Raw genomic sequence first — 21,011 nt, 5'->3', positions numbered from 1 at the left:
CCTATTCATTTATTCTAGAATACTGTATTACTTTAAGTTTCATTTTATTCTGTTATTATTAAAAATACAGAAGAGTGGATTTTATTTTTTCCAAATGAGAATTTTATGATTTAAGACCTTTTGCAACTTATAATGAATGCTTTATAAAAAATCATTTTATTTATCAAGATTAATTTATATACAATTTATCAGACATTCTCTGTTGTATAATATGAGGTCAATTATATCATTTTAGTTGCTTTCCTTCTCAGGAAAAGGGAAAGTTTCATAATTACAAATTTACATACCAAGGGGCAAACAAAAAATCACCTAATGCATAATATATACAATAGGTTTGGAAAATCTTTAAGTCATCTTTCCACACCTCACAACCCACAATATAAAATTATTCCTTGGTTCCAGAATCCTATATTTTACATTCATCAATGTGCTGCATGATTAGTCATTCATCCTACCGTTCAGTCAAGGCACTTTAGCAAGCATAGCACTCTAGTTTTTTGTATCATTTATATTTGTGGCATAGGTATTTTTGAGGGCCACAAATCATCCTAACAGGCTCTTACTATACCATACAACTCTTTTCTCTCTAGTTTTGCCAACTTCCTGTCAACCATAAAGTTACACAGCTATGCTAAGCATAAGACATTTCATTCTCATTTTTTGAGCTGAGAGAAACTCTTCTTCCTTATTTCCAGTAAACATATTTTCCCTTCCTTAATTCTCTTTTTTTTAATTCTAAGATATATTTCTTAATGTCTTTTATCTACTGAGGCTTGAGATTTGAGACAAAAAAAGCACATGGCTAGTTACAGGATCTTTCATTTTTATTCACTATATCATCCATATTTTCATGTTATTTCATCTTTAGTGGTGGTTAGTGCTTTTGCTCAAAGGACAAAATGGATAGAAATATGATAGAGAATTATCTTTCAACAAAACCTAAATACAAAATTTTAAACCATACATCTAAAATAAAATGAAAAAAATATCAGGCAAAAACAGCTAAGATATGCTACTTAAATCTAACTCTAAAAAAACACATAGTATTTTATTAATATTAGAACTTTTCACTCTGTAAAAGATATTAAGAGAATACAACCAAAAATCACAAACAGGTATAAATTATTATAAAATTATGTTTCTAAAGAAGACTTATGTGCAAGGTTTATAAAGAATCCTCAAAACTCAATAATAATAAAAAAATAATAAATTGGTGAAAGAAATCTAATAAACACATTGCCAAATAAGGTATCTGGATGACAAAGAACCATGAGGAAAGATGCTCACATAATCAATTATTAGAAAAATACAAATTAAAATTAAATGAGATACTACACAAAAAATTGTAAATGCACTTGCTAAATTAAAGAGGTCAAACACAAAGGGTAGCCTATTGTATATTTGCCTTTATAAGAAATTCTAGAAAAGACAGACCTATAGAAAAGACAAAGAAATTACTGATTTTTAGACACTACGCATGGGAAGAAGTGTTGACTAAAAAATAGAGGCACAGGGGAATTGTGGTGGTGATTTGTTGATTTATGACTCTATACACATGTCAAACTTTACAGATTTATAAACCATAAAGAAAGAATTGTACTATGTGTAAACATTTTTTAAAACATCCACGATATTGGAAAAATTAAAATAAAATATAAGCCAGTGTTTTTCAACCGCCAGTCCGCAGACCAGTACCAGTCCACCAGAAATTTTGTATCTGTTGAAAACACTGATATAAACTAAAACAAAGAGTATTTTATAAAGTTTCAATTACATACATGTTAAATGAGGTGAGGATGTGAAAAAATAAGGCAAGTTACATAGGAGCTCAATATTTTGAATTGATAATATAAAAGAAACCAAAAAAAAAAAATACTGTACATAAGCTTATCTTATGAGAGGGTCTACAATAATGACTTTTCAGATATTGGTTCCTAAAAGGCTTTCTCAAATAAAATGAACCAGGGCTCCTTAAAGAAGCAGTTAATTCTGGGATCCAAGGAGAAAAAACATCACCATGGGCCTGGTGAATATTGTGATGCCAAATAAAGGAAGTGAATAATCAAGAATGGAAGACTAAAAGTTCTGAAGAACATCCAATGTCCAAAGTTAAAACAATTTGTTAAAAACAACAAAATAATGAGAATATTGGCTTATATCCGATAGAATAAAATAGTCATGAGTCCATATTGGTATAAATAAATAATAAGTGGGAAAAAAGGGACAGCTCTTCTTTACTGAAATATTTAACTTATTACATGTAGAATAAATGAGAAAGATTAAAAAAATTTACCCTAAGAATACCGCAGTAATGACTATTGCAGGCAAGTTGCACTCATATATACAAACTTAGAGCTCAAAAATTTCAAAGAAAACCCCCAGTATCTGCATAATCACAAACTCTCTCCTCCAAGATATACTATACTGTTTACAAGAAAAAAATAGTATCTGTATAGTAGAAAAAACCACTATTTGAATCAATGATTAGTTTAAGTTGACATCACTGGTAATAGGACATCTTGACATCACATAACCTCAATATAATGCACTGAGAGGGCCCATCACTTAAGTGTTGTGCTTGACAAGAATGTAAAATCACAATGAAAATTTTTCATGAAAAACATCAGGCAAACCCAAACAGAGGGACATTCTGTACAATAACTGACAAAAACCCTTGAAAAGTGTCATAATTATGAAAGATAGAGGCTGAGAAACTGTCACAGATTGGAGGAGACAAAGGAGACATGACAACTAAATGCAATGTGAAATTCTGGACAAGAAAATGACATAACCAACAAAAAACTTGTAAAATACACATAAAGTCTGTAAGTTAATTAATAGAACTTTATCAATGTTCATTTCTTAGTTTTGATAATTGAAATAAGGTTATACAATATGTTAATATTAGGAAAAACTATTAATAAAGTGCATACTTGAAATCTCTGTATTATTTTTTCAACTCTGTATAAATCTAAAATTATTTTAAAATAACAAGTTAAAAACATACTTTAGCATTATTAAAAATATGAATATTTGCATTTAGAAGAGATCCAAGATGGCATCAGAGTACATAGGTATTACATTTATCTCCTTCCAGACCAAACTGAATTACAACTAAAACATAGTACAATTAACCTCATAACCAACTGAAGACTAGCTGAAGAGAAGTCTTAAAACCAAGAATTTGCAAAAAAAAAAAAAAAAGCCACATCAAGACTGGAAGGAAGTACAGAGATAGGAAAGGGCTGGCCCGAAGACCCACAAACAGCAGCTAAGATTCCAGAGAGATATCTCAGCTATAAAGGTTCCCCCTGAGGAGCTGAAATTTCAACCTCATACCAAGTTCCCCAGCCTAGAGGACCAAAGCAGGGAAGAGGTGCCACATTACACTTGACTGAGAAAATCAGCAGAAACTGCCTTTTAACCCAGAAATACAAGTTCTGCAATATATTTGAAGAATCTCAAAACACTAATTCAAAAGAATATATGCATCTCTATATTCATTGCAGCATTTATATAGCCAAGATTTGGAAGCAGGCTAAGTGTCCATCAGTAGATGAGTGGATAAAAAAACTGATACATTTACACACTGGAATATTACTCAGCCATAAAAAGAAGGAAATCTTACCTTTTGCAACAGCATGAATAGACATGGAGAGCATTATGCTAAGTGAAATAAGCCAATCAGAGAAAGGTAAGTACCATATGATTTCACTTATATTGAAATATATGGAATCTAATGAACAAACTAAATTAACAAACAAAATAGAAACAGATTCATATATACAGAGAACATACTGACAGCTGGAGGGGAGAGTGGGGCTGGGAAACTGGGTGGAAAAGGTGAAGGGATTCAGCAAAGGTAAAGAAAACATAGACATAGACAGCAGTATGATTATTATGAGGGAAAGGGCATGAGAAGAGGTAGGAGATGTTAAAGAGAGGATAAATCTTGATGGAAGAAGAGTTGACCTTGCATGGTGAGCATACCATACAATATACAGGTAATATATTCTAGAATTGTACACCTAAAACATACAGAATTTTATTAACCTGTGTCACTCTAATAAATTCAATAAACATTTTTTTTTCTTTTTCTTTTTCTTTCTGAAGCTGCAAACGGGGAGAGACAGTCAGACAGACTCCCACATGCGCCCGACCGGGATCCACCCGGCACACCGACCAGGGGCGACGCTCTGCCCACCAGGGGGCGATGCTCTGCCCCTCCGGGGAGTCGCTCTGCTGCGACCAGAGCCCCTCTAGCGCCTGGGGCAGAGGCCAAGGAGCCATCCCCAGCGCCCGGGCCATCTTTGCTCCAATGGAGCCTTGGCTGCGGGAGGGGAAGAGAGAGACAGAGAGGAAGGGGGGGGGTGGAGAAGCAAATGGGCGCTTCTCCTATGTGCCCTGGCCGGGAATCGAACCCGGGTCCCCCGCACGCCAGGCCGACGCTCTACCGCTGAGCCAACCGGCCAGGGCAATAAACATTTTTTAAAACTGCATTTAGGAGGCAACTATATGAATATGTCATAGGCACATGTACCTTATCATCATCAATATTTCAATTTTATATTAAATACATTTGTATATATAAATAATAGGTTTATAAATTAAAATAATAATTTTTACCAGGAAAGACTTCAGAGAAGATTTCATTTATCATGCATTTAGGAGGCAAAAATGGTGTGGCTTGTTGATCTATTTACATGGAGTAAAGGAGTGAATATTACAACTTATTTTTAGATTGATGTTTATAGCAAGAAAAGTGTTGAATACTAGTAATTATAGGTGAAACTATACTAACTAAATGTTAGGTAAAAAAATGAGGTGCATTCTGGAGATGTTGCATTCAAAGTACCTGTGGGACATCTTAATATATTAGAAGTATGGGCCCTGGCCGGTTGAGTCAGCAGTAGACAGTCAGCCCAACGTGTGGAAGTCCCGGGTTTGATTCCCGGCCAGGGCACACAGGAGAAGCACCCGACTGCTTCTCCACCCTTCTTCTTCTCCTTTCTCTCTATCTTTCTCTTCCCCCTCCCACAGTCAAGGCTCCATTGGAGTAAAGTTGGCCCAGATGCTGAGGACAGATCCATGGCCTCTGTCTCAGGTGCTAGAATGACTCTGATTGCAGCAGAGCAATGCCCTAAAGGGCCCGAACATCACCTCCTAGTGGGCATGCCAGGTGGATCCTGGTCGGGCACATGCGGGAGTCTGTTTACCTCCACCCCATTGCTTCTCACTTCAGAAAAATACAAAAAAATAAAATTAGAACTTAAAAGTTCTGGTATAAACAATATCACAAAAAAGGTAATATATGTTTAGGGTTATGAGTGATTTTCCCATCCTCAGACAGCTAGAAAGTTTTTTAACCAAGTTCACCTTTATGTTAATTTTGTAGAAGTTATTAAAAGATAATGTCCTATAGAAGAGATTACTAAACAAAAATATAAATGAATGAGAAAATTTTCATTGATGAACTCTTCACCTAGAATCAATGGAATCCTTACAGGAACCTGCTCAAAACATAACACAGCAACATTACAGGACAAAGTACATGATTATTAAAGTCACGTTACACCAAAAATCAGTATTACAAGATTGAAACTAAAAGTTCAATTAAATGATAAGAGATAAGAAGATAAAACTCTGTGATTTTTTCCTGACAAAATATACTTATTAGCAAATAGGAATAAAAATATTAGACAGCTTATTCTTATAAACCTGGGACAGTGCTCTCTGTCCTCAGGAGACTGCAATGGTTTCTTGTATGAATGGTGTATTCGAGGCATGTAGAAAGTATTCTGACCTTAGAATCAGCCAACCCTATGTGCTGTCAAGCAACAGAGACCCCCATGAAGCGATGAATCTGAATCATACAGACCACAATTGCAGATCAGACACGTAACACTGCTCCCAAGATGTGAGGCTTTGGGACATAATCTTCTCTAATACTTTTTATTTAGGGAACTAGTGGTTCAACAGTCTCATATTCTGAAAACTAATTTCACCAGCAACAAATTTACTTATAAATTTATTTATGCAAATTAATTAACTCTCTACTATAAATTTTTTCCTCCAGCTTTATTTGAGTATAATTGATAATAATATTAAGTACATTTAAAGTCTACAACATGGTGATTTGATCTGCATAGTTTTTGTGAAATGATTAGCATATCAGGTTAATTAACACATCTGTTGCCTCATATAGTCACTGTTCTTTTTTGCTGGTAAGAACATTTAAGAGTAACAAGTTTCAAGTACTCAACACAATGTTATTAATTTTAAAAAGTCACCATGCTGTACATTAGATCACCAGAATTTATTTATCTTATACATGAAGGCTTGTACTCTTTGTCCAACATCTCCTCATCTTCCTCACCTCCTGGTGCCTAGTTCCACCATTCCATTTTTGGAATGCTTGACTTTTTCTTTTTTTTAGACTATACATATAATTTATACAATACAGTATTTGTGCTTGTCTGGTTAACTTTATTTAGCATAATATCCTCCGATTTCATTCATAGTTTTGCAAGCTGTTTGAGCTGAAGATGCAATCTTAACAAATTCATCAAGATGTGTTCATTTTACTGAAAATCTTTTAACATGGTCAGTTGTATTGCTAATAATCCTCTTGACAGTCCAGGCCTCTAGTATATATTTGTTCTTAATTTAAAAGTATAGTATAATACTATGATATAAATGTTGCTAAAATCAAGTCATGCCATTCATACTTTAAATTCTGTCTATAAATTCTAATCATGTCACTAAAGAAAATGAATGTAGTCAGAAATAGTGTTTATTGTGAATGCTCACTAGCTTTTCATCAAAGGACTAAGATAATTGATTTTAGAATTAGACAGATGTGCCTCATTTCACAATTTATTCTCTTTTCTTATAAATTCATACCAACTGGGGTAATACTTTTTTCTACTTTGATTGAATATGGATCTAATAAATATTTTATTTCCTCTGAACTTTCTATAAAAATGACATTCAAAATCAATTAATCTAATATACAACATCGATAGAATAAAGGACAAAAGTCACATAAATATCTCAATAGACACAGAAAAAGAATGTGACAGAATATAACATTCTTTAATGACAAAAACACTCAACAAGCTAGAATAGAAGAGAACTTTCTCAATCTGATAAAGAACATCTATGAAAAGCTCACAGCTAACATTATTTTTAGTGACAAAAGACTGAATATTTTCCCCCTAAAATAAAGAGTAAAAAGAAGATGTCATTCTCACCATTTCCATTAATTATCATTCTGGAGGTTCCAGTCTGGGTGATAAGGTGAGAAAGTGAAATAAAAGACACCACTGAAACAGAAAAAATAAAATGATATTTCCAGATGACATAATTTTGTAATAGATAATTTTAAGTAATTCACAAAAATTAATGAACTAATAAAGGAGTTCAGCAAGTTTGTAGAACACATTTTTCACATACAAAAATTAATTGTATTTATATAGTAGCAATAAGCAAACTGAAAACAAGATTAGGAAAAAATTTTTATTCACAATAGAACACTAAAAATTAAAGGTATATAAAATTTATACTCTAAAAACCACACAAAGCTTTTGAAGAAATTATAAGATACCTAAATAAATGAAAAGGTACTTCATATTCATAAATTAGAAGACAATTTTATAAAGTTGGCAATATTCCACACATTCATATACAGATTCAATAAAATCCTCATTAAATGCTGCTGATTAATTTATAGAATCTAATAAGCTAATACTAAAATCCATATGGAAATTTAAGGGGTCCAAAATAGCCAAAATACTCTTGAAAAAGAAGGTAAAAGAACAATGAACACTTTTCAATTTCAAACTTCCTACAATGATACAGTAATCAAGACAGAGTGAAATTGACATAGGTTAAATATCGATAAGATTTAGTGTCCAGAAATAAACCTTCATAATTTTTGTCAGGTGATTTTCAACACAACTTCTATGATAGTCCAACAGGGAAAAAATTGTCTTTCCAACAATGTTTTCAAGAAATCCGGGAAACCATATGACAGAAGGAAGTAGAAGCCCCTATCTCATACCACATACAAAAATCAACCAAAATATGTGTTAAAGACTTAAATGTAAAAGTTAACTATAGGGAGTCCTGACGTTACGACAGTCTCATCATAGACGTTTTGAGTTTATGACCTTCACTTCCATTTAAACTTAAAAAAAACTGAGATATGACTGTTTTGTCTTACACCATTAGCATAGCACTTACGTGGTCGAACTAGTTTGGATGCATGCAGCAGACTAATACGCAGCATATGAGTGAGGGGGTTGGCATTCCTTAGTATGCTTAGCTATGCCATTTTGGACTGTTAAAAGTGCAGGTGTTTAGCCCTGGCTGGCTAGCTCAGCAATAGAGTGTCGGCCCTGTTGTGGGAAGTCTGGGGTTTGATTCCTGGCCAGGGAACACAGGAGAAGCGCCCATCTGCTTCCCCACCCTTTCTCCTCAACTTTGTCTCTCTCTTCCCCTCCTGCAGCTAAGGCTCCATTGGAGTAAAGTTGGCCCAGGCACTAAGTATGGCTCCATGGCCTCTGTCTCAGGTGCTAGAACTGTTCCAGTTACAAGGGAGCATCATCCCCTAGTGGGCATGCTGGGTGGATCCTGGTCGGGCACATGCAGGCATCTGTCTCTCTGCCTCTCCACTTCTCACTTCCGAAAAATACAAAAAAAAAATAGTGCAAAGGTTCTGTTTGTGTTAGGCTAGGGTGTATTTCAAGTTACACCAAAATTCTGGTTATCTCATTGTAGTAGGTAGGAAACTGTGTCATAACCTGAGGACCTCCTGTATAATATAGCTGTGAGAAAACACAAGGGTTGTAAATTTTATGATCTATGTTTAGTGGATTATAATATGTACCACGCAAAGCATAAATAAGAAAAGGAAAAATGAGATAACAATCAACATAATCAAAATTAAAAACATTTTTTACTGCTAATAAAACCATCAGGAAAGACAGAAGGTAATCCACAGACTGGAAGGGAATACTTTTGTAAATCATATATATACCTTATAAAAAACTTGTATCTTTAATATATATAAAAATAATTGCAACTCAGTAATAAAGAGACAAATAATCCAATTAAAAAGGGCAAAAAATCTGGATATTTCTCCAAAGATGTGCAAATGGCTAATAAGCATGTGAAGCTATGCTCAATAAACTAGTCATTAGAGACAGGCAAATTAAAACCATGGGAAGATATCACTTCATAACAAATATTTTAGATAGACAGATAATATAACATGTGTTGACAAAGATGTGGAGAAATTGGAAACCCTATCAAAGTGGTGGAAATGTAAACTCATGTGGCAGCATGAGAATACAGACTAATAGTTCTTTAAATAATTAAACATAGAGTTACCATATGATCCAGAAATTCTACTCCTAGGTATATATCTAAGAGAAATGAATACATGTATCCACACAAAAGCTAGTACATTCATATTCATGGTAGACAAAAAAATGAAAATAATCCAAATGCCCATCAGCTGAGAAAGGGGACATAAAATGTGGTATATCCATACAATGAAATATTACTCATTAATAAAAGTGAGTACTGATACATGCTATAACATGGATGAACTTTGAAAACATAATGTTAAGTGAAAGAAATCACTCACTAGGACCACAAATTGTATGAGTTCATTTATATAAAATATCCAGAGTAAACAAATCTATAAGTACAGAAAGTATCTTAGTAGTTGTCTAGGGACAGGGACAGAAGAACTGAGATTTGACAGGGAAGACGTGTATGACGTGTTTTGGATAGTACTGAAAACGTTTTAAATTTTATTGTGATGAAATTTGAAATTTATTGCTCTATTAAGATACCAAAAGTCACTGAATTGTACAATTTATGTGGGTACGTTATTATATATTGCTAAAGATCTTTAATTATAACATTTAAAGCCCTGGCTGGTTGGCTCAGCAGTAGAGCATTGGCCCAGCATGTGGAAGTCCCAGGTTTGATTCCTGGCCAGGGCACACAGAAGAAGTGCCCATCTGTTTCTCCACTCTTCCCCCTTTCCGTTCTCTCTGTCTCTCTCTTCCCTTCCTGCAGCCAAGGTTCCATTGGAGTAAAGTTGGCCCGGGCACTGAGGATGGCTCCATGGCCTCTGTCTCAGGAGCTAGAATGGCTCCAGTTGCAACAGAGCAACCCCCAGATGGTCAGAGCATCACTCCTTTAGTGGGCATGCCGGGTGGATCCCAATTGGGCACATGAGGGGAGTCTCTCTAACTGCCTCCCCACTTCTCACTTCAGAAAAATAAAGGGAATTAAAAAAAAAAGAATAACAGTCAAGTTCTAAGAATGACAAATGACAAACAGTACTGCATGCAGACTGTAAAAATGTGGGGGGTATATGTCCTATGTAAAGGGAGCTGTTATAATTCTGTTCAAGATGAATTTGTCAACAAACAGTCAAAAGTTGCTAATTTTATGAGCTTACTTAAAAAAAAAAAGTCCTGATGTTAATGTGAACTCTTTGATTATAAAATATTGGAGACATCAATATTCACCAAAAACACATTTAAAGCCAAGATTCATTGTTCAGGCAGTCATTTGGCAACATGTTGTACTTTCTGGTATACAAATGTTTTGCACAATGTTTGTGATTTTGGGGGAGTATACCATCAAAATTAACTTACACATGTATCAGTATTATTCAGGTATCTATTATAATAGAAACTGTAAATACTTATTGAACAGTTATCATTTCTAGCCTAAATATTAACTCATTTACACCAATTTTATTAGTTCATTATTATTCTCATTTTAAAGATGAGAAATGTGTGCTCCAGAAAGTTAAATTATTTGTGTGAGGTCTCAAAGTTAGTAAGTGCTAAACTGGGACTTAAAAGCCAGATGCCAGAGACTTTACTCTTCAGAATTATGCTGCACTATCTCTTTATGTGCTGTGCATTATAAGAATATGGCCCCTGGCTTCAAGGCCCTTGAAATCTAAAGGGGAGAAAACACACACACACAATTCCAGTACACAGCAGTATGTGCACTAAAATACAAAAATAGAGTAGAAAGAAAAGTACTTTAACTTATGTGTATGAGTGAAAATTTAGCTGATTTCTTTTTTATGTTTTATTGAGGGGGAGGACAAACATGAATTTGCTAGAATAAAAAGGAGGAAAATAAGAGCATGTGCAAAGGTAGAAATGAAGAAGAGTCAGAAACTTGCTCACAAACTACAAATCCATGATGTTACATAGAAAATTATGGGACTACATTTAGAAATTTGGTTAATAATAGATGGGTCAAGTCACAAAACAAGTTATTAAATATTGTATTAGAGGATTTTTGTTGTAGAAGAAACACTGTAGCATTAGGGTAGAGGCTGATTAGAAAAGAAAGAAAATCATTCAAAAAGTGTGTTTACAATAGTACTGGTAAAAGATGATAAATATTGAAAGAGTAACAAAAACATACATCATAGATTTGTCTTTAAATGTGAGGATAACAAGTTAATTATGTTTGTGTGTGTGTGTGTGTGTGTGTGTGTGTATGGGTGTATTTAGTTAATCATTTGCTGAGGGATAGAGCAAAAAAAAAAAAAAAAAGGACCAGAAAACCCCCAAAACCTTATGGACATGAACAACAGTGTGGTGATTTCAAGGAGGGCAAGGAGGGTATGGGGGATAAGTGGTGATGGATGAGGACTTGATTAAGGAGAGGGTGAACACACACTAACACACACTATGGTGTACAAAGATGTATTGTAGAATTGGACACCTGAAACCTGTTTAATTATATTAACCAATGTCACTCTTAAAATCAATTTTTAAAAAATCTTAGAAAAGTATATGTGAATATTAAAATGCTAGTTATTTAGATTGCATGTATCAATATAACACCTACAATCTGTAAATTAAGTTTGAAGAAATGTAATAAAAAATGTCATAGAGCAATATTAAACAAGTGAACAACATATCTGATTTTAGAAGCTGAAATAAACACAATAATTATGAATATAGATGAAAATATAAATAAGGCCATTCTAACTTAAGTTTCATATATCTATTGAGAAGTGAATGTTCCTTGTGACCACTATAACTTAAGATTGCAAGGTAAAGTATTGTGATCTGTGTAAAACCTTATAAAGTAAAAACAAAATGAGCACAAAGAAACATGTAAAATATATTCACTGGATGTTAATTCATAAAACTTGTTACATATATCATATTACATTACTGTCATGTGTTATTTTTTTGGTGGGCAATACATTTTTCAAATATCTGCCATGTTTTAATTAAATTACCATTGTGTAAATACTTTAAGATTCTATTAACGACTGACTTAGGGACAAGTGCTATTTGTTTCTTCTTTGTAAAAGGAAAACAGTGCCACCTAATGTTAACTATTTCTGCTAATATATGTGCAGGTTTACATAATCATGCAGATATATTTTCTTTCAATAGAATTTTCTTAAAATAATTTTAAGGCTAATTACAATTTGAGATTTATAAAAAAGAAAAATAAAACCTATATTTGAAATCACACTTAGTAAAAGTTAAAATAACTTTTGTGATGTTCTTCTTGAGCCCCTCATATAATTTTTTTACCAGGTAGACTTCTCAGTTAAGTATAGTACTTTCTCAGGGTGAATATTTGTGTTAGGCTTGGTGACATGGAAGGCTGCTGGAAATCCAGGGGTCCTCATAAAGGGCTGGAGCACAGATTCACTCCTGTTCTGGCAGTTGTGGTGGGCTTTAGTGGAGAGGAAAAAGGCTTGAGAGGCACCAAGACATACAGGAGAAACTGAGTTAGGACAAAGGCTGGGAGGAGAGCTTTTGTCTTTCCTGTGTTGAGCCCTCTCCCCACACAACAAACCCTGAACCTGTATTAGCATGTTCAACACCTCTTACTACACCTTGATGACTCTCTCCTCACCCATATCAGACACCACCAACCGCTTTTGGGATGTAGTTGGCCTTGATGGATGCTGCAGTCACCAATGATACATCCGATAAGGGGTTAATATCCAAAATTTAAGAAGCTGTAGCTTAACAACAAAGAGCTCAAACAATTCGATTTTAAAAGGGACAGAGAACCTGAACAGAAACTTCTCCAAAGAGGATATACAGATTTTTATAGACAATAAAGAAAAAATGCTCAACACAACTAATCATCAGAGAAATGAAAGTTAAAAACACAATGAGATAGGTATCACCTCACACCTGTCAGAATGGCTATCATCAATAAATCAACAAATAAGTGTTAGCAAGGGTGTGGAGAAAAAAAATGCTCATGCATTGTTGATGGGAAGGCAAATTAGCACAACCACTATGGAAAAACAATATGGAGATTCCTTAGAAAATTAAAAATAGAACTACCTTATGATCCAACAATTCCACTTCTAGGTATTTATCTGAAGAAATTCAAAACACTAATTCAAAAAGATATATGTACCCTTATATTCATTATATCATTATTTTCAATACCAAGCAACCTCAGTGCCCATCAATAGACAATTAAATAAAGAAGTTGTGGTGCATATACATGTACAGTGTGTCCATAAAGTCATGGTGCACTTTTGACCAATCACAGGAAAGCAACAAAAGACGATAGAAATGTGAAATCTGCACCAAATAAAAGGAAAACCCTCCAGTTTTTGTAGGATGATGTGCCAGCATGTGCGCATTCTCAGATGATGACGTAACACCGTGTATACAGCGGAGCAGCCCACGGCCATGCCAGTTGAGATGTGGACAATACAGAGGAAAGTTCAGTGTGTTTTGTGGCTCGCTAAATTCAAATCCGTGACCAAAGTGCAATGTGAATATGGAAGCATTTATAATGAAGCCCCACTACATAGGAATAACATTACTCGATGAGATAAGCAGTTGAAGGAAACTGGCAGTTTGGTAGAGAAACCCCGTTCTGGTAGGCCTTTTATTTGGTGCAGATTTTACATTTCTATTGTCTTTTATTGCTTTCCTGTGACTGGTCAAAAGTGCACCATGACTTTACGGACACACTGTATACAATGAAATATTGTTCAGCCATAAATGAAACCTTACTATTTGCGACATGAATGGACCTAGAGGGTATTATGCTAAGTGAAATCAGTTAAACAAAAAAGACAAACACCATGATTGTATTTATATGAGGAATTCTAAGGACAAAATAAACAAACAAAACAGAAACAGACTCATAGCTACAGAGAACAAACTGAGGGTTGACAGATAAGAGTAGGTTTGGAGGTTAGGTAAAAAAGGTGAAGGAATTTTTAAGAAATATAAATTGGGCCCTGATCAGATAGCTCAGGTGGTTAAAGCATTGTCATGAAGCACTGATATTGCTGGTTTGGTCCATGGTCAGGACACACACAAGAACAGATTGATGTTCCTGTCTCTTTCTCCCTCTCTCCCTTCCTCTCTCTCTCTCTCTCTCTCTCTCTAAAATAAATACAATAAACATTAAAAAAAAGAAAAGAAATAGAAACTGCCAGCTACAAAACAGTCACAGGAATATAAAGTACAGCATAAGAAATATAATCAATAATACTGCATATGGCCAAGTGGGTACTAGACTTAATGGGGTGAATCATTCAATAAATTATATAAATGTCTAACCATTACACTGTACACCTGAAACTAATATACAATAACATTAATTTCAGTTGTATTTAGAAAGTGAAAAAGAGAAAAAATATGTAACATTTTATAACCAAGAGAGGACTCTTAAATAAACCTTTATAAAATTTCAAAAAATAAGATATGATTAGTTTCAGTTACTTAACCAATGAACTATTCCTGAATATTTAGAATGTATTGCATTTTAATAAATTATAAAATTTATATAATTTTGATATGTAATATTTTAGCAATATATATATATTTAAGAATTCATAGATTTTATTTGCCAAATAAAAAATACCATTTTTCAAAATCAAAGTGAATATTATAGTAATAAAATAAAATTTCTTCAATAACAATAATTATCATGTAGAGCAGGGGTCGGGAACCTATGGCTTGTGAGCCAAATGTGGCTCTTTTGATGGCTGCATCTGGTTCGCAGACAAATCTTTAATTAAAAAAATAACATTAAAAATATAAAACATTCTTATATATTACAATCCATTTATTTTCTACCGCTTATATTTATGGTTGCAGGTGGCAGGAGCCAATCACAGCTGTCCTCCAGGACAATACCAAATTTTTATTGGATAATGCGTAATGTACATGGGTCGTTGTGAGGTCAGGAAGTAAACTTCCCTCCTTTTAATCAAGTTCAGCTAGCTAATTGCAGAAACCCTTTTGATGAAGAAGATGGCTAAAAGAAAAAAAGATGAGGAGTATCATACTTTTCAGCAGGAATGGACAGAAGAATTCGCCTTTGTGGAGAGAGCAGGTTCTGCAGTGTATATAATATGCAATGATAAAATTGCATCGATGAAATGGTCAAATATAAAGCAGCATTTCCACACAGGCCATACTATATTTGCACCGAAACATCCAGCAGGGGACAGCAGGAAAAAAACATGTCAAGAGCTACTGTGCAAAGTGCAAGCTAGTCAGCCGCAATTCCGTGTTTGAACCCAACAAAGTGACTGGAAATAAATTGGCTAGCTTTGCTGGTGCTTTAGCAGTTGTGAGAAACAAAAAGCCATTCACAGATGGGGAGTATGCCAAAACATTCATGATTGATATTGCCAATGAACTTTTTTATGACTTTTTGGATAAAGAAAAGATAATCAAACAAATAAAATACATGTCTCTGTCGGCAAGAACTGTTCACGATTGTATCATCATGATGACAAATCAAATTGAGGCATCACAAGTGAAGGACATAAATGCAGCACCATTCTTTTCTCTTGCTTTGGATGAGTCAACAGACATAAGCCATATATCTCCGTTCAGCATGATTGCAAGGTATGCTGTCAGTGACACACTACAGTGGAAAGTCTTGCTGTTTTGTCTATGAAAGAGACAACAAGAGGGGAGGATTTATTCAAGTATTTTACTGAGTTGGCTAAAGAACAAAATCTACCAATGGATAAACTAATTTCAGTGTGTACTGATGGTGTTCCATGCATGGTGGGGAAAAGCAGAGGATTCATAGCACTTCTTTGTGAACATGAAAAGAGACCCATCCTAAGTTTTTACTGCATCCTACATCAGGAGGCACTTTGTGCTTAGATGTGTGGCGAGCAGCTTGGTGAGGTAATGTCACTGGTCATTTGAGTGGACAACTTTATTGTTGCACGAGCTTTAAATGATCGCCAGTTTAAAACACTGCTGGATGAAGTTGGGAATAATTATCCTGGTCTGCTTTTGTACAACAATGTGCATTAGTTGTCAAGAGGGAAGGTGCTCAGCCATTTCGCAGCTTGTCTGAGTGAAATCCAAACTTTTCCTGAAATGAAAAATGTCAAGCATCCTGAGTTTGCTAACACTGAGTGGCCTCTGAAGTTCTACTATCTTGTGGACATGACTGAACATCTGAACCAGCTCAATGTGAAAATGCAAGGTGTTGGAAATACAGTCTTATCCCTTCAACAAGTAGTTTGCATTTGAAAACAAGCTGGAACTCTTCATCGCTGACATTGAAACAGGTTGTTTCCTTCACTTTGAAAAATTGGGAGAGTTTAAAGATGCATGCACAGCAAGTGACCCTGCTCAACATCTTAATCTCCATCAGCTAGCAGGCTTCACATCTAATCTCCTGCAATCATTCAAAGTGTGCTTTGGAGAATTTCATGAGCGCTCTCATCATTTTAAGTTCATCACCCATCCACACGAGTGTGCAGTGGACAGCACCAAACTGAGTTACATTCCCGGTGTCTCCATCAGAGATTTTGAGCTACACGCTGCTGACCTGAAGGTCTCAGACATGTGGGTGAATAAGTTCAAGTCACTGAGTGAAGATTTGGAAAGACTTACACGACAGCAAGCAGAGTTGGTGAGGAAACACAAGTGGGGAGAAATGAGAAAACTTCAACCCGTGGACCAGCTGATTGTCAAAACTTGAAATGTGCTTCCCATCACATACCACACACTACAGCATGTGAGTATTGCTGTACTGACAATGTTTGGCTCTACGTATGCATGTGAGCAGTCTTTCTCACATCTAAAGAACGTTAAGACCAACGTTAAGACCAACCTACAATCATGTTTAACGAATGGAAGTCTCAATGCCTACATGAAGCTTAATTTTACCACGTATCAACCAGACTACAAAGCCATCAGAAAAACCATGCAGCACCAGAAGTCGCATTAATGGTAAGAAGTACATTATTCATCATTAGTTAGCAACAGCATAACAACGTTATTAAAAAGAATTCAGAGACTTATTGTACTTTAAAAGTGTTGGTCTTAGATAAAATGCACACATTTACTTGTATTTAGTGTTAAACATATTGTATGGCTCTCACAGAATTACATTTTAAAATATGTGGCATTCATGGCTCTCCCAGCCAAAAAGGTTCCTGACCCCTGATGTAGACTGACACTAAATATATGGAAAATTATATATCCTCTCACCTACTTAAACAAAATATTGGAGAAGCATCCTAAATTAGGGCCTAAGAAGTCTATTCATTGCATTATGTTCTTGAAAATATAGCCCAATAGCATGATCTGTGGTGGATAGGGCATTGACTTGGAATGCTGAGGTCACCAGTTTGAAACCTTGCACTTGTGTGGTCAGGGCACATATTGAAGTTGATACTTCCCACTCCTTTCCCCTTTCTCTCTTTCTCTCTCTCCTCTCTAAAATAAATAAATTAAAAAAAATAAAATATAGCCCAATAAAACATATAAAATTTTTACTCATATTATGACTACCTATAAATTATAATGCAATTTTTACCTCACACCTGTTAGATGAGCTATTATCAACAAGACAGGTAATAACAAGTGTTGGAGAGGCTGCAGAGAAAAAGGAACCCTCATCCACTGTTGGTGGGAATGTAAAGTAGTACAACCATTATGAAAGAAAATATGGTAGTTCCTCAAAAAATTAAAAATAGAACTACCATATGATCCAGCAATCCCTCTACTGGGTATATACCCCCAAAACTCAAACACACTGGTATATAAGGACACATGCAGCCCCATGTTCACTGAAGCATTGTTCACAGTGCCCAAGACATGGAAACAACCAAAAAGCTCTTCAATAGAAGATTGGATAAAGAAGATGTGGTATATACATACTATGGAATACTACTCAGCCATAAGAAATGATGACATAGGATCATTTACAACAACATGGGTGGACCTTAATAACATTATGCTGAGTGAAATAAGTAAATCAGAAAAAACTAAGAACTGAATGATTCCATACATAGGTGGGACACAAAAATGAGACTAAGGGATATGGACAAGAGTGTGGTGGTTATGGGGGGAAAGGGGGAGGAGAGGAAGGTGGAGGGTAGGGGCACAAAAAAAACCATATAGAAGGTGATGGAAGACAATTTGACTTTGGGTGATGAGTATGCAACAAAATCAAATGTCAAAATAACCTGGAGATATTTTCTGTGAATCTATGTAGCCTAATTAATCAATGTCACCTCATTAAAATTAATAATAAAGAAAAAAAATTATAAGGCATTTTTATAATTATAAATGGTATTTAAATAGTAGTATTTCAATGTTTTAATATATTGAATGAAATTTGCCTAATATTTTAATGTTTCTAAATGACCTCTTATTCTCTTCAATTCATTGTCAAATACTAATGGGAAGAATGCATTAAAAATGTGTTATGCTTTACCTGTGGTGGTGCGGTGGATAAAGCATCGACCTGGAACACTAAAGTCTCAGGTTTGAAACCCTGGGTTTGCCTGGTCAAAGCGCATATGGGAGTTGATGCTTCCTGCTCTTTCCTCCCTTTCTCTCTCTGTTCTCTTTCTCTAAAAATGAATAAATAAAAAATTTAAAAGTGTTGTTTTACCTGTGTTTTTTTTTTCTTTTTAACTTGTTACTTACTAAAGCTTGGCTTGTACTCAAGTGCTTTATCTAGCAATATATTTTTAAGATACTTTTATCCCAAGAGAGAATGCTAGTAAATCCATAAAGTTATTGATTTTTAAATCTTCCTACTTGTAACATTTATTTCATATAATTTTTAAAAAGAAATTCTTATCAATATTGAGAAAACCAGAGCACAAAGATTATCATCAGTTATAAGTGTAAATTAAAACAGATTTTTGTGTAGTAATTTAATACTATCATGTTATATATGAAAATATAAGGAAAAATTGAATTTCTGCATTTACTGTGCCCCTGTGACTAAAGAGCATTTTCTTTCTTTCTTTCTTTCTTTCTTTCTTTCTTTCTTTCTTTCTTTCTTTCTTTCTCTCTCTCTCTCTCTCTCTCTTTCTTTCTTTCTTTCATTCATTTATTTGTTTATTTATTTTTATAAGAATTAGTTTTGGCCCTGGCCTATTGGATCAGGGGTTAGAGTGTCCGACCAGGTGCTGATGTCCTGGGTTCAATCCCCGGTCAAGGCACACATGAGAAGTGACCATCTGCTTCTCTTCTCTCTTTCTCCCCATTCCCTCTCTCTTCCTCTCTCACTTTGGCCCCAGATGGAGGGTGCTGTTTTGCCAAGTGGATCCTGGATGGGCCTGTCTCTCTAACTCCTCTCTTCTCACTAAAAAAGAAAAAAAAAAGAATTAGTTTTATGGTCTCCTTCTAAATGTAATTTAATCCCCTGTCCTTTCTCTAGCATAGTCAAAGAGATTTAAATTGGCATATGAGAAACATGAATGTCTATTAGTGTTAGATCAAGAAGCTGTGGATAATCACTTTTCCCAGAATCATCCTTTACTGATGCAATTTATAAAATATTATTTACTGAATAATAATGTTCATACAGTGTTGTGGACTGTTAATGGCAAAAAGCCATTATAGATTTGAGGCTTGGCAGGGGGCTAAGTTCTCCCCCCTCCATCTCCATATTTGGCTTTGATGCTGAGTATTTGCACCCTCTCCACTTCCTTCCTTGGGTTGCAGGAAACAATATACATGCCCTTCCTCTGACTCTTTGTTTGTTTCAGATGTTTGTAAATTTCACTAATGTATCCTGTTTTTGCCTTGGGAGAATTCCTGTCTTAGCCTTTGATGTGCAACTTTGTATCAGGGTCCTTGATTTGCATAGGTCTATATAATAAAGCGAACTGGGGCTGTGGGGCACTCCGATACTGCCAGGCAGTTTGAGGAGTCCTCCCGGTCCCATCGGTTTTGTTTTGATAAAGTGTGTTTCCTTAATTCCGCACCGTTATTTGGAGCCGCGCTGGTCCGCAGCAATACAGTAGCATGAACTAATCATAAATATAGAGCTTGATGAATTTACACAAGTAGACATGCATGTTTAAAAAGCTAGTTCAAATGGAACATGTTATTTTTTAAAAGCACCATCCCATTTCTCATGTCTAGACTTTCCTTCAGTCCTGACTCCCACAAACTTACACACAACAAAGGACACCACTCTTCTGAGTTTTAACACCACAGATGGTCAGGTTATAAGTGAAATTCTACTATTTTTATGTTTATGTGTCTGACTTCCTCCACTCAAAAATATTTGCGCTTTTATCCATACTGATGCAGGTAGCAGAAGTCTGTTCATTCCCATTTTTTTCTAATATCCATTGTTTAAATATGGCAGATTTATTTATGTATGCCATAGGTAAGGAAACTATGACCCATAGGCCAAACCTGGCTGGCATTTTTGTCACTAAAGTTTTATTGAAATACACTTGTTTATGTATTTTCTGTGGCTGCTTTCACACTATCATGGCAGAGTTGAGAAGTTGTGCCAGAGACCGTATATCCTGCATATGTCCTCAATCATTTACTATCTGGCCTCATGTGGGAAAGGTTTCCTGACCTCTGATCTATGTTGCATGTAATGGACATTTGGATTATTTACACCTTGAACCTTTTAAGAATAATGCTGTTATGAACATTATTGAAAATGTATTTTGGTAAATATCTAAACACATTTCTATAGAATTTATATCA

Source organism: Saccopteryx bilineata, chromosome 9 (assembly GCF_036850765.1).
Source record: "Saccopteryx bilineata isolate mSacBil1 chromosome 9, mSacBil1_pri_phased_curated, whole genome shotgun sequence".
Lineage (NCBI taxonomy): Eukaryota > Metazoa > Chordata > Mammalia > Chiroptera > Emballonuridae > Saccopteryx > Saccopteryx bilineata.
The sequence above is the reverse complement of the archived record's forward strand: the minus strand, read 5'-3'. Positions refer to the sequence as shown.